Raw genomic sequence first — 13,929 nt, 5'->3', positions numbered from 1 at the left:
GGCTTCCCTGCCAGTCCCCAGGCAGTAGGCTTAAAGAGTTTTCCCTGCTGCCCTCACCCAGCCTATCCAGCTTCCTGGGCCCTTCCAAGGCAGCCTGGCAGCAGGGAGAAACTGCCCCAGCCCCACCTTTCCCATCCGCCTTCCCTCCTGGGGGTATGGTTTCTCAGGAGTCAAGCTCTCCAGGTTGGGACTTGCTCTCTAGCCCAAGAGCCAAAGACCTTCACGTTTTCCTTGTTTGTTTTCATCCTTGATCTCCCAGGTGCCAGGGGGGATGTTAGAGGAGGTGGTGGTTAGAGAGGCTGTGGGATTGGTTGGACGTGGGACACACTGTCTGCATTGCTTTTCCCTTTGCCAGCTCTCCTGTGCCCGGGGAGCCCCCTTCCCTGGGCCCTGCTGCCCATGGACTGAAGCTGCAGCAGGAGGCATTTAGGTTAGACCCCAAGGAAACCTTCCTCACTGCGAGGAACCCCTGCAATGGAAAATGGAAGCTCCCAGGGAGGTCAGTTTCCCAGAAAGTGGTTAATGGTGGAGTCCCTGTCAGAGTGAAGGATGCGGCTGTTGCTAGGCACAGGCTGCTGTTTCCTCTTGGGGTGTGGCTCTGAGGCCGGCCAGCCAGAGGCCCCGTTAGAAGCAGGAGGAGAAAGGACCCTTGCCTGATAGCTGAGGAGGGGACCCTGGCTCCATCTGCCCTGGGTCAGCAGAACTGCATCTCAGAACAAACGCCACTTCTCGCCCTGCTTCCGCCAGCTCCTCCCCCAGTTCAGCACCACTGCCACAGTCTGCTTTGACGATTCTCACCCGAACCTGGCAGGCTCCTCCAGCCCCAGTCTGGCTGCACTAATGGACTGATTGGATTTTCTATACTCGGAGTTTGGGATTTCTGATTGAACATGCAAATTTATGTAAATCAATCTGGGATCTGCCACCACATCAAAACAACATAGAGTCATAGCCTGGAAGGAATCCTAGAGACATCTAGTCCAACGCCCTCGTGTTAAAAATGGGGAAACTGAAGTCCAGAGGGGGAAGTGATTCATACAATGATGAGTGTCAGTGGCGGGGCTCCTGACTGTGGTCTGGTGTGTTACGCGGTCCCCCTTTGCCTTAATTTCTCAGGCATGAAGGGCCTGGCCGAATTTAAAGCAGAAAGGGCAGTTCTGGAACCTGAGATTGTGGAGAGCTGGACCCTTGGAGGGTCAGAGCGTTATCTCAGGGCCCCCCCAGGGGCTCTGGTCAGATCTAACATTTGAAGAAAAATAACTTCAGATCCCTGCGAACAACACCCTTGTTTTTCCCCAGGCCCTACCCTGGAAGGTTGGAAGACAAGGTCATTGGTTGCTGCCTGGCTTGGCCCTTATGGTTTTCCCAGAGCTGAGACTGTGTCTGTTCCAGCATCTGTCACAGTACCAGGCACACAGTAGACTGTGGATCGCTCTGCCCAGGCCATGCCTCTGTCTTTACCCTCCCATCCTCATCTGAGTCTCTGCTGCTTCCTTCCGTGGTCATGGTGGGAAAAGATCGTTAGTCTTCTGTGACTTTTTGTGCCCCCCCCACCCTTGCTATAAGAAGGATGTCATTATTTTGAGATCAGTGCCAAAGTTGGAAGGGGGCTGCAGAGATGGGCTTGGGTCCCTAAGAAGTAGTCTCCCTGCTTTTTGACATGCTTTTGATCTGATCTACCCCCCGCCCCTGGCTGCAAGATCCCCCCTGTTCCCACTTCAAATGGATGGTGCCTGTGGCATGGGCTTTCTGGAAGGCTGCGCCCTCACTTACCCCGTGGTGCCTGCGTGCGTTGCAGAGATGGTGGGGACGCTCAAAGCAGCTGTTGGCCTGCTTTGCAGTACTTTGGCAGAGTGAGTGTATGCGCTCGAGACCAGAGGCCCTGACTCCCAGCCAAGGCACCACCAGGCCCTGCACCAGCCTGGGGAGGGCGCTTGGGACACATCTGGGGTCCCAAACCCAGGCCTGGCTGACTCTGAAAGGAGAGCTCCCCCCCCCCCCCCCAGTCCATCGTTCAGCATCTTCCCAAAACACGGCAGGTACAGACTCCCCACTTTCAGTTCCTCACTGACAAGCGGCCCTCAGCTCCTATATCCTTAGTTCCTTGTGAAGGGCAATCCTCCCTGCGCCTCAGTTTCCCAGCCTGTGCTGATGGATTAATAACACATCATCACCCGGGCGTGGCACCTGCTCAGTAATTGCCGTTTTCCCAGCTCTGGGAGTTACACGGATGAAAGAGGCCTGAGGAGGCCAGGCTGTTATTAAGGTGAATTATCACTGCTGTTATTACTGATTTATAAAAGTCCAGCAGCCTCTGAGAAGAGCCCAGTCCGGCACAGCTCCCTGGACCTTACGGCGGTCCTTGAGCTCTGGGAGTTCTCCCGTACTCACTAGGCTTTTAATAATCTCTATATCCACATCTATGTAGATATTTTAAAAGGAGCAACGACCCCATTGTGTTTCTCATGCTGCTGCCTGCAAGGCATGAGTGGTGGTGGGCGCTGCTTGGGGCTCTGGTCTGCAGTTCTCACTCTCCTGCAGGACTTGAAACTGTCCCTCCCCGCCAACCCTCGGATAGAAGAATGATGAGGTTTTTCCTAGATGGGACAGTGAGGGGCCCCAGAACTCCTGGGGTGTGGCCCTAGGGTTCTCAGCAGTCATTGTTCCTTTGGGCTGATTCATTTCACCCCCAGCTGGCTTGATGTGGGGGCTGTAATTGGTCCTTTTGTGTGAGGCTCTGTTGAGACACCCCCAGAACCTGCCCGCAGCAGCTGCAGGAACCTCCAGGTGTGATTTACCCCAACTTACTCCCACCTGCCCCTAACTCTCCCGTTGCCCAGCCACCCACCTCTGCCCCTGCCCTTTGGGATCTAGAACGAACCCAGCTCTTACCCAGGAGGAAGTGGCCCTGACCGACTTCCGAGCAGGGTGGTGCTCCCATGCCGCACCACAGCCTGGCCGTGGCAGGGCCTCTCTCCTGGCCCAGAGAGAGCTTTATGGGAAGAAAGGGAGCGAAGACGTTGTCCTTTGGCCAGAGCCCCCACACTCATCTAGCCAGACCTCCTTACCTCTCCCTTGTCCCAAGGGCCTGGTCCCTACTTCCTAATACGGGAAGAGACTAGATAGCCCCAGCTGGGAGGGGCTTTAGAAATCACCTGGGCAGGCGGTTGTTCCTTCTTTTTTTTTTAAGTTTTATATTTTACTTTTTCGCTAGACTTTTTTTTTTTAAGATTTTTTTTTTAAAGATTTTATTTTTATTTATTCGACAGAGATAGAGACAGCCAGCGAGAGGGAACACAAGCAGGGGGAGTGGGAGAGGAAGAAGCAGGCTCATAGCAGAGGAGCCTGATGTGGGGCTCGATCCCACAACGCCGGGATCACGCCCTGAGCCGAAGGCAGACGCTTAACCACTGTGCCACCCAGGCGCCCCAAAGATTTTGTTTATTTATTTGTCAGAGAGAGAGAGCACAAGCAGAGGGAGAAGCAGGCTCCCCGCTGAGCAAGGAGCCCAACACGGGGCTCGATCCCAGGACCCTGGGATCACAACTGGAGCTGAAGGCAGATGCTTCACCGACTGAGCCCCCCAGGCACCCCTTTCACTAGACTTTTTAAAAAATATAGTCCGAAAATCAAAATGGTACAAAAAGGTGTATGTTGAGAAATTATGCTCCCACCTCCACCCCCTTTTCCCTCCACAGATAATCACTTATTTGTTTCTTACATATCCCTCAAGAATGTCTTACATGAAACAAATAGAAATGTCTATCCTTTTTTTTCTCCCTTAGCCAAAAGAGCAGAGAGCATATACTGTCTTCCTCTGTTACCTGTTGTCAGTGTCTGGGTGCGCATGGATTTCTCGTGCCACCTGGCAGCTCTCTGATTTCTGATCTTTACTGCCCACCCCAGGGTCACCCAGTCCATCCCAGGCCAGGAGCAGGGCTTGTTCACCTTCATATACTAAACCATTCAGATGCCAAGGTTTAGGGCAAAACCAGCCTCTGAGGCATTCTTAGCAGTTCCTCTGTGCCAGGTGTTGTGCTAGACTCTGGGGGTACAGTGGTGATCCCCAAAGTCTCCCTTAATCAAATAATTCAGCAGTTATAGAACGGCAGCTATGATACAGGCTACAGAGAAAGGGCATATACTGTAAGAGCAAGTAACCAGAGGCCCGGGCCGCCTTGGCTTGTGCGGGAGTGTGCATGTATTGGGGGAGGCACTAGGCATGGCACAGCATGAAGCTGGGGGCAGGAGGCTGGGGCCAGGACTGTAAATATAGTGCCATGTGACCTGGAAAGCCGGGTTTTTCAACTTGACTTCTGTGGCTTCTCTTCTCCCCCGCCTCCCCGTCTGTGGGGTGTCCCGGGCCCCTTGAGTTTTATTATTTTTTTTAAGATTTTTTTTTTAAGATTTTATTTATCTATTTGACAGAGAGACAGCCAGTGAGAGAGGGAACACAAGCAGGGGGAGTGGGAGAGGGAGAAGCAGGCAACCAGCGGAGCAGGGAGCCCGATGCGGGGCTCCATCCCAGGACCCTGGGATCATGCCCTGAGCTGAAGACAGACGCTTAATGACTGTGCCACCCAGGCGCCCCCCCCCTTGAGTTTTATTATGTCCAAAACAAGAAACCCCCTTCTCTGCCAGGTGGTGCTGCTAATGCCTCCTCCCCACCCCCACCGCCTTCTCTCCCCAGCTCTGGGCCTGCAGTCTCCTAAAGCTGGAGCCTTCCTTTGCCCTGTAGGCCGAAGGGAAGTTGGGGGGGGTGTTTGCTTCTCACTTCCTCTCTAGACGGCACCTCACTTCCTGTCCCTGGGACCAGAAGAAAGTTAAAGCTCTTGGTTTTGCTGACCCTTCCTCTCCCTACTCCCCACCGCCCTGCTTTCCTGGGAAGCCCGTGGGCCCCATAGGAGGAAGGCAGAATCAAAACCAAGGGCTTCTCCCTAAAAGCCCTGCCCAGCTCCTCACCTTCAACCCCCAACCCCACACGAGGGCATCTGCCTTCCCAGCTGCAGTCCCTTTCCAGACAGGAGCTCATCCTTCTATGCCCTGCAGGAAAAGTCAGAGAGAGTTCACCCCACTTTACGGATAGGAAAACTGAGTCCCAGAAGGGTGCTAGGCTTCACCCAGGGTCGCTCAGCACCGGAATCCAGGAAGCCTCACTTTCATTTGTGGGCACAGAAAGCGCCGAGTCCAGCGAGGGCTTGTGGGCGAGCTGGAGCTACTTTCTGTTCCCGGAGAAGGCTATTTGCTTCCTGCCAGAGCTGGTGGCTTAGGAAGTCACCTCCGCGCTCTGGCCATATGGCACCCACCGAGTCAACACTGACGCGGCCTGGACGTGGAGGGCACCTGGCTGGCCAGAGCCTGTTCCCTTTGAATAAAGAGGCCAGGCTAGGAAGCTGGGGGGTGGTGAGCACCGGGGGCTGAGCATGGGGGCTGGGAAGGTGTAGCCTGCAGGTGCAGCCTGAGCGCTCACCGGCCGTGTGGCCTCCCAGGCCCTCTTCCTCTTGGATCCGAGAGCAGAGAGCTGACGCTCCAGGCGTCAACTCAGCAGTCGCCTCCACAGCTCGGAGGAGCCTCCCTGCCTCAGCTCTTCCTGTGGGATCCGGCAAGGCTTTCTGGTTACACCCCGGGTGTTGAAAATATGCTGACTCTGCTATTGGGTCGGGAGATAAGAGAGGAGTTAGTGACTGGCACGGGCCAGGGGACCAGGAAACACTCACCTTCAAATGCCCTTCAGTCCAGCTGCACTGAGTCATTGCGTTTCCGTACACACCCAGAGAGTTCTGCCTCCTTCTGTTTATGCCCGCCTTTTGCCTAGAATGACCCCCTTGCCATTCCCGTGTTATGTAAACGCCACCGGTCTGTGAAGTCTCCGTTCACTCGATGCCTTACGTTCCGAAAATCTGTTGCAGCTGCGGCTTAATATTCCTTTCCTGATTTTTTAAGTTCTCCACCTCCTTCACAGTATAGCTGTTACCTGCATGTGTTACGTCCCCTACTAGACTGAAAGCCCCGAGAGGTCAGAAAAGCTGAGCCCGCTCTGAACTGCCCCCCAGTACCCAGCCGTGCGCCCCCTACTGAGTGGTCTGTTTGAAAGTATATGCAGAATGAATAGAGTAGTCCCATTTGCCAGAGGGAGTCACCGAGGCCTGGGAGTGGGTTGAGGGCTTGGATAAGGTCCTCTCAACATTAGGGACAAAGCTGAAAATGTCCTTGATGACCTCTCAGCATGGTTTGTCCTCTGGGCCCTCAGAGCCATTTGGGCGGGGGACACTTGGGGGTCTATAGGAGAAGCTGAGGAGCCCACCGTCCTTTCTTTCTGGTCTTACATTGTCTGGAAGGAAAGGAGATGACCAGGGTCGGGGCTTCGCTGGCAGGAGTGGGGGAGCACGGAAATGCAGGCAGGGCTCCTCCTCAGGGAGCTCCCCTCCTAACTGCACGGGAAGTCCTCTCTGCCTCACGGTGGAGGATGAAGGGGAGGACGAGAGAACAGGGCGCGTTACAGTTGGAAATACCACTCCTGCAGGAGGCGTTTCGAAAAGTGTCCGGTCGGGACAGCTTTGCAGGAGAATTGCTCTGGGGCCAGGGCAGGGCCTCAGGGCTGCGCAGAGGGCTCTGGTCTGTCCCCAAAGCAGTCAGAGGTCATGGGAAGGTCTGAGGCACTAGGGACACAATCAGATGTACGGTTTTAGAAAGAGGATTGCTCTGGTGGAGCTCCTTGGGAAAGTGATTGTGGCAGGGAAAATAGAAGATAAGTCTGGAACATCTTATGGTGCCAGGAAACAAGCAGATGTTCAAAAGTAAATACATTTTTGTTAAGATTTTATTTATTTTATTTGAGAGAGAGAGAGAGTGAGAGAGATCATGAGCAGGGCAAAGGGTAGAGGGACAAGCAGACTTGCCGCTGAGCAAGGAGCCTGATGCGGGACTCGATCCCAGGACCCAGGCAGACGGCCAACCGACTGAGCCAGCCAGGTGCCCCATAAATAAATTTTTTTTTTTTTTTAAAGATTTTATTTATTTATTTGACAGAGATAGAGACAGCCAGCGAGAGAGGGAACACAAGCAGGGGGAGTGGGAGAGGAAGAAGCAGGCTCATTGCAGAGGAACCTGACGTGGGGCTCGATCCCATAACGCCAGGATCACGCCCTGAGCTGAAGGCAGACGCTTAACCGCTGTGCCACCCACGCCCCCCATAAATAAATTTTTTAAACGGAGGCATGTGGAAAGAGGAGGAACCAACCTTAAAGAGTTCACCATGATCATAGCTGGAATTTAAGCAATGAAATAAGTGATGGTAATATTGGATTCTAATCCAAAGAATAAAATACCTATGGGTTCATGCTAATATAAATGTGTAATTAACTAAATCAGTGGCAGTGAAGGGATAGCTCTTCCCTACAGAAAACTTCTCATTAATAAATGTATAAAGAATGAGGCAAATCAAAAATTATCGTTGAAACACTACAGTAATTGCTGTAAGCAAGATCCATTGATGAATCCTAAAATCAGCAGGTGAAAATTGAAGGAGAAACAGGATGTTTGCGTGGTCACAAAGTATTGCCCCCCAAACTGGTTACTAGTGGATAAACCCACTAGTAGATACCACCTAACCAGGTGGTCAAGGTTAACCTCACCAGTCATAAGACATCTCAGCATTATAATCCCTGATAAAATGCACTGAGAAGGGCACATCCCCTCCGTGGTATTCTTTCCAAAAATTCATAACCTCAGTCTAACTCGAGAACACATCAAACAAACCCCAATAAGGGAGCACTCTCCAAAATACTGACCTGATCAGTTCCCTTCCAGAATGTCAAGGTCATGAAAGACTACTGAGGAACTGTCATGAATCATAGGAGAATAAGGAGATTTGGTGATTAAGTACAATGTGGGATCCTGGATTAGATGTTGGAATAGAACATCAGTGGAAAGGACATCAGTGGAAAAACTGGAAAGATCCAAATAAAGTCTCTGGTTTCGGGTTTGTTTTGTTTTTGTAATTGTTCTTCTAAAGAAAGATATAGAACAGCGAGAACACAGTGCTATGTCTCTGTTTTTTTAAAAGTGTGTGTGTATGTATATACATAACCATACAAAACCATACACAGTTTTAAAATACACACACACACACACACACACACACACACACACACAAGTAGAGGTGCAAGATAGCTGGGGCGGGGGGAGGAGAAGCATCATAGACCAGGGAAAAGTCATCCAGGAGAAGGTGGTCACCATCAAGAAAGTGAGGGGCGCCTGGATGGCTCGGTCGTTAAGCGTCTGCCTTTGGCTCAGGTCATGATCCCAGGGTTCTGGGATCAAGCCCTGCATCGGGCTCCCTGCTCAGTGGGAAGCCTCCTTCTCCTTCTCCCACTCCCCCTACTTGTGTTCCGTCTCTCGCTATGTCTCTCTCTGTCAAATAAATAAAATCTTAAAAAAAAAAAAAAAAAAGAAAGTGAAAAGATAACCTACAGAATGGGAGAAAATATTTGCAAAGTCATATATCTTATAAGAGACTTGTATTCAAAATATATAAAAAAAATCCTTACAACTTGATTAAAAAAAACCCCACATAATCCAATTAAAAATGGGCAAAGGATCTGAATAGACATTTCTCCAGGGAAGTTAGACAAATAGCCAATAAGCACAAGAAACGATGCTCAACACCCTTAATTTGGGAAATATAAATCACACCCATCATGAGGGATCACTTCACACTTAACGCGGGTGACTAGAATTCGAAAGTCGGACCATAACCAGTGGTGAGGACATGGAGAAATGGAAACCCTCATTCCCTGTCGGCGGGACTGTAAAATGGGGGATTCACTCTGAAAAACAATTTAGCAGTTCCTCCAACAGGTAGACCTACAGTTACCATGTGACCCAGCAAGTCCACTCCTAGGTGTCCACCCGAGAGAAGTGAAAGCCTACATCCACACAAAAACTTGCACACAAATTCTCAGAGCAGCGTTACTCATGAGAGCCAAAGAGTGGCAACAGCCCAAATGTCCATCAATAGATGAAGAGGTAAACACTGGTGCTCATCAGTTATTTATCAGAATATCATTTGGCCATAAAAAGGAACGCAGTGCTGATCCGTGCCTCAACATGGATGAGCCTTGCAGACGTGACACAAGTGACGGAAGCTGGTCACAAAGACCACCTGTTCTACAAGTCCGTTCGTGTGAAAGGTCCAGAATAGGGAAATCTATAGACAGAGAATAGATGAGTGCTTGCCTAGGGTTCGGGGGTCCGGGGTGCTAACTGAAGGGTACTGAAAATGTTCTACAGATGTCACGGTGGCATCGATCTGTGACTGCACTATGAACCACTAGACTGCACACTTTAAATGGGTGAGTCATAGGGGATGTGAACTATGTTTCGAAGCTTAAAAAAGTCCAAGAGGAAGTGGCCACCAGAGGCACTTGTGCCTGAGAGGGCGATGGGGATGGAAAAATCTTGTTTGGATTTAGCATTGTGGCAGTTAACTGCTTATGTTGGACCAGGTTGAGGAAGGAGTGAGAAGTGAGGATGGGTTTTAGAAGTTTGGCTTAGAAGGGCAGAAGGGGGCACGGCTCAGTCTGGGGAAACGTCAGGGGGAAATTAGTTTTTAGATGAAAGACACCTGAAAAGCTTTACGGACAGATGGGAAAGGTCCCCTCGGGAGGTAAATACTGAAGACCTAAGTGGGGATGGGCCAGGGCAGGGACTGGCCTTGACTGGGAAGACAGCAGCCTCTCTGCTGTACCGGGAGGAGATGGGGAGGGGGGAGGTACAAGGGTTCTGATGGGGCTGGGAGGACGGTGTCAGATTTGAGGGGTTTTCCCTCTGCTGGCTGTAATGCTCTGGGGACAGGAAGGCAGGCAGTTGAGGAGAGTGGCGTGGGTGTGAAGTAACCGTTGGAGGGTAAGGGTGCGACTCTAACGTAACCTTGGTGGACCTTGGTGGGAGTGCCGGGCAGGACTGATGAGCTGGCTGGGACGGCTTACCTTTGGTGAGGAGAGAATAAGAAACAGTGTGAGTGAAAGCCTGGGGACAGAAGTGAGTGTCAAGTCCCGTCCTGTCCTATCCCCAGCCTCTGGGCTCTGTGGAAAAAGAGCACTGACCTAGAAGGCTCAAGTCAAGGAATCCCAGGGATCTTCTAGAATTGTACCATCCAGTACAATAGCCACAAGCTGCATGTAGTTATTTAAATTTAAAATTCATTTCCGCAGTTGAAGTAGCTGCATTTTTTATTCTTTTTTTTAAAGATTTAGTTTTACTTATTTATTGATTGATTTATTTGAGAGAGAGAAAGCATATGTACCATAGCATGAGTGTAGGGGCGGGGCAAAGGGAGAGGGAGAAGCAGGCTCCCCGCCCGAGCAGGGGATCCCCCCCCATCATGACCGGAGCTGAAGGCAGACATTAACCAACTGAGCCACCCAGGCGCCCTGACATTTACTATCATATAAATTAGAACTGAGAGTTTTAAACATTTAATTATTTAAAATAATAATAAACCCATTATATATTAACATATTTTATGAAAAGTAACTACATATTTTCCAGGACAAAAAAACAGTGAAAAGAATGGCATATATGTTCTGGCATATATGTCATGTCTGACTTAATAAAAGACAGCTGGATTCTCGTATCTGTTTCTATAGTCAGTCTGTTGTGATATCACATATCACGTAGTCTCTGGAAAATGCCACTATAGCCTCATGAGAGAATGAGAGTTAAGAAAGCAAATAATGTCTTGGTAGTATTATGAAAATAGTTTCAACTCTGTGAATTCCTTGTAAGAACGCCAGGGTCCCTGGACCATATTTTTGAGAACCACTGTTCTAGAACAGCCTCCATTTGGCACAAAGGAACTCGTCCCTGAGAGATTGAGTGATTTGCCTAAAGGCACACAGCGAGTAAATTGCAGTGTTGGGACCAGACTCTAAATCTTCCTTCTGGCTAGAATGGGCCCAGCTAGGCTTTGGTGAGTGCCGAACTAGGCTTCTTGGCTGTGGAGCCCCCGGCCATGTGGCCCTATAAATAAACCCATTGTGTCTGTGTCTGAGCCCCTTCCCTCTCCCCACCACCAGCAGCTGCTTTTTTTGTTGTTGCGTTATGCTGTGGACTGGGAGCATGGAAGAGCAGGGAGAGGGGAGGTGAGGGGCGCTGGAGCCTGTAAGACTTTGGGGCTCAACACGACTGCCCTTCCTCCTGCCTGCCTGGAGAGGCAGGGGACTGAGCCTACTGTGGGTCAGAAAGAACCCACACCAAGGGATGGAGGTTCTTGCAGTGCCTGTGAAGAGGAAGTTGGAAGGGGACGCAGGGGCCCCTTCCCCATGGACACATGCCTCTCAGTAGGGCTATTGTGTCTTGGGGCCAGTTGTCAGGAGGAGGGAAGGAAATTCTTGTCTGTCCTCTTTCCCTGAGGGGGGAGGAGACCAGTTGGAATTCTTAGGGCTAAAGGATGCTTTGGGCAGGGATTAAGGTGGCTACTTTCAGGCCAGGAATGCCCTGGGGCACCAGTCCCTTTATTCCCTCCCCACGCCCACAGCATCCCAGGGCTGATACCGTCTGATACCTTCTGGAAAGCAGTGTTGGTTATGGGTGCAGAAGTTGCTGTTTACAAGTGGACTCTTGGGTGTGGACGGGGATTCCAGAAAGCAGCTGGGGGATGGGGGGAGCACGGGGGACCGGTTGTTACGGATGATTCTGTTATTAAAGTGAGCTTCTCCATCTCTGCCTTCCCACAGCTGCCCACCCTCCCCCACCTACTGGTCCCTGGTTTCTGTCCCTAGAGGACTCTGGGGGGAACAGCTGGTGAGTGAGGGGCTCATCAGGGCCCAGAGCCCTTGGCTAAGGGCTGGGATGAGGGAGCACGGAAGACAGGCTTGCTGCCATCTCTCTAGTCCCTTCCTCCCAGGCCTGGACCCAGAGTTCAGGAAGGGGTCTGGCCTGTGCCCTGGCTGGGCAGACGGTGGGCACTGCAGACTTTACTCCTTTGATCTGGCTGACTGAAGGGCCGGGGCAGTCCGCTCCCTTTTGGGGCCCTGTGACTGACTAGGCTGAAGAGAGTCACCAGAGTCACTCAGCGTGTCCCCACGTTACCCAGAGTCCTCTGGGCAGCTGCTCCCCCTTCCTTGTCCCTGGTAGCTGCAAACTGCCCCCCACTCCCCCGCCGAAGAAGGGCCCAGGAGACCCTGGTCTTCCTCCCTTCCTCTCCCTCCCTCCCCTCGGCACTGAGGTCACCTCCCTGTGAATCAGGCCTTTGTGGGGGGCGGGGCTGCCCGTTGGCAGTTCTGGCAGGAGAAGCCTCCAGTTCAAGTTGGAGCTCCCACCTCCTGCAGCTCCGTCTCTACCCACCGTGGCCTGCATCATGTGTTCCAGACCCCACATCCGACATCCGGGTGTGTCGTGGGACCATCGTGGGGTCATCCTGAAGAACCCAGGTTGGGGCTTTTCTGGGCCCGGGGTGGGGCTGAGCCCAGAAGCTGTGAGTAGGAGCTGTGGGGCTGAGGGGGGAGGAGGGTGGGCAGCCCCCAGGAGAGGGGCCCCACTGACACCCAGCAGGGACAGCCACTGGGGAACAAATGTGGGTGGGGTTTTTTCCCCATGAGATTTAGGCCAAAAACCCAGATTGTGATGGGCGGAATTCCTCACTAGACTCAGATCGGGAGCTGGCGGTGGTGGCATCTCCTCGTGTTCCCTAGAGGAGGGTGAGGCTGCAGGAGGTGTTCTCGCCATAGAAATCTTGAACTCCGACTGCGGTCCTGTTCACGCGTGCACTGCTCCGGGCGCCAAGTTTAAATGCAGGCCTCTTCCCTGTGACTCAAGCAATCCAGGCTGCCAGCTTCCTGTCCTCTGCTTGCGGCCCTGCAGACGGAGAGAAGGCCTCTGGTCCTGGGTTGGCCAGACCACCTCGACTGAGGGCAGAAAACTTCTCCCCAAAGTGAGGTTGAGTCACAGTCTGTCTTCGTTTCCGGAGGCTCTCCGAAGCCCAGCCGGGGAGGCTGAGACCATTCCACATGACAGAGCTGTTGCTTTTGGGTGGCTTATCACTTGGAGGGTCTCCCCCAGGTCACAGTGGGGCTCAGGCGTCCACGCCCTGGGATCCACAGAAGCTCGGATTGAGAGAGTGGTGGCAGTCAGCTCCTGGCGGGGGGGGGGGGGGGTNGGGGGGGGGGCGTATCGGGTCCCCCCCCTCCTCAACACGCAGGAAACCACAGCCGTGATCCACAGCCAGTCCCCACGGTCTGGGCCTCCTGGAGGCATTTTTATTTTTGTTTTTTTTAGGAAGGTATTCTCCCAAAGCATCTTCACCCTTAGTTTGGTTTTTGCTGTCGCTGTTGGGAACACAAAGACTTGGGCTTTTCCCCGTCTTTATCTTCCTCCCTTTCTGGCCCTGGACACTGCCATGTTCACCCAGCTGCTTTCCTTCACCCTCAACTTTGTCTCTCCCATCCCCCGCTGCTCCCTGGAGGTGTCCGCAGGGGAGAAAGGGTGAGGGGATTGAGGGGAAAGCTAGGGAACCCTGGGGGCACTGGGAGCCTCTGACGGAGCTGGGCGTGCTGGGGTGGGGTTTAACTCAAGCGGTGGAGGTAACCCGAGGCCTTTTTTGGTTTTAACCCCTATTTATGTATGTGGGAAGGAGGATATTTCCTGAATTTTTTTCATTTTTTTCCAAGCCCGTCCATTTCTAAAAATATCAAACACGATAATGTCATGAGCAAATGAAGTTGTACTCAATACATTTTTCGTGATGTTAAAATAACAAAGGACTTGAGATTGTTGTGGAGTGTTTAAAAATAAGTATTACAAGTTTCTCCTTTTCCTGCCATCTTCAGAAGCCCCCTTCCGCTGTCATAGAGGGGCACACGGTCTCTCTCACTGGGAAAGAAGGTCCCCTCTGTTTGCCATTGTCCCTTTCTCCCTCTGGGGTGAAGG

The 13,929-nt window shown here is 52.0% G+C and overlaps 1 protein-coding gene across 4 annotated transcripts in view; it reads left to right on the top strand.

Moving 5' to 3' along the window:
• Window positions 1-13,929, top strand: part of NCKAP5L (NCK associated protein 5 like) — a 32,035-nt gene that overhangs the window by 331 nt on the left and 17,775 nt on the right. For 2 of the 4 annotated variants that reach the window (XM_034645242.1, XM_034645238.1), the window contains exon 1: window positions 12,280-12,434. The exons of the other annotated variants lie outside the window; for them this stretch is intronic. The gene's annotated coding sequence lies outside the window, so the exon portion shown is untranslated. Of the gene's footprint in view, window positions 1-12,279; window positions 12,435-13,929 lie in introns of those variants that run through there. 4 annotated transcript variants of the gene reach the window in all.

The sequence above is a fragment of the Ailuropoda melanoleuca genome, chromosome 16 (assembly GCF_002007445.2).
Source record: "Ailuropoda melanoleuca isolate Jingjing chromosome 16, ASM200744v2, whole genome shotgun sequence".
NCBI classification, from domain to species: Eukaryota; Metazoa; Chordata; class Mammalia; order Carnivora; family Ursidae; genus Ailuropoda; species Ailuropoda melanoleuca.
This window is presented reverse-complemented; position numbering and strand designations above follow the sequence as displayed.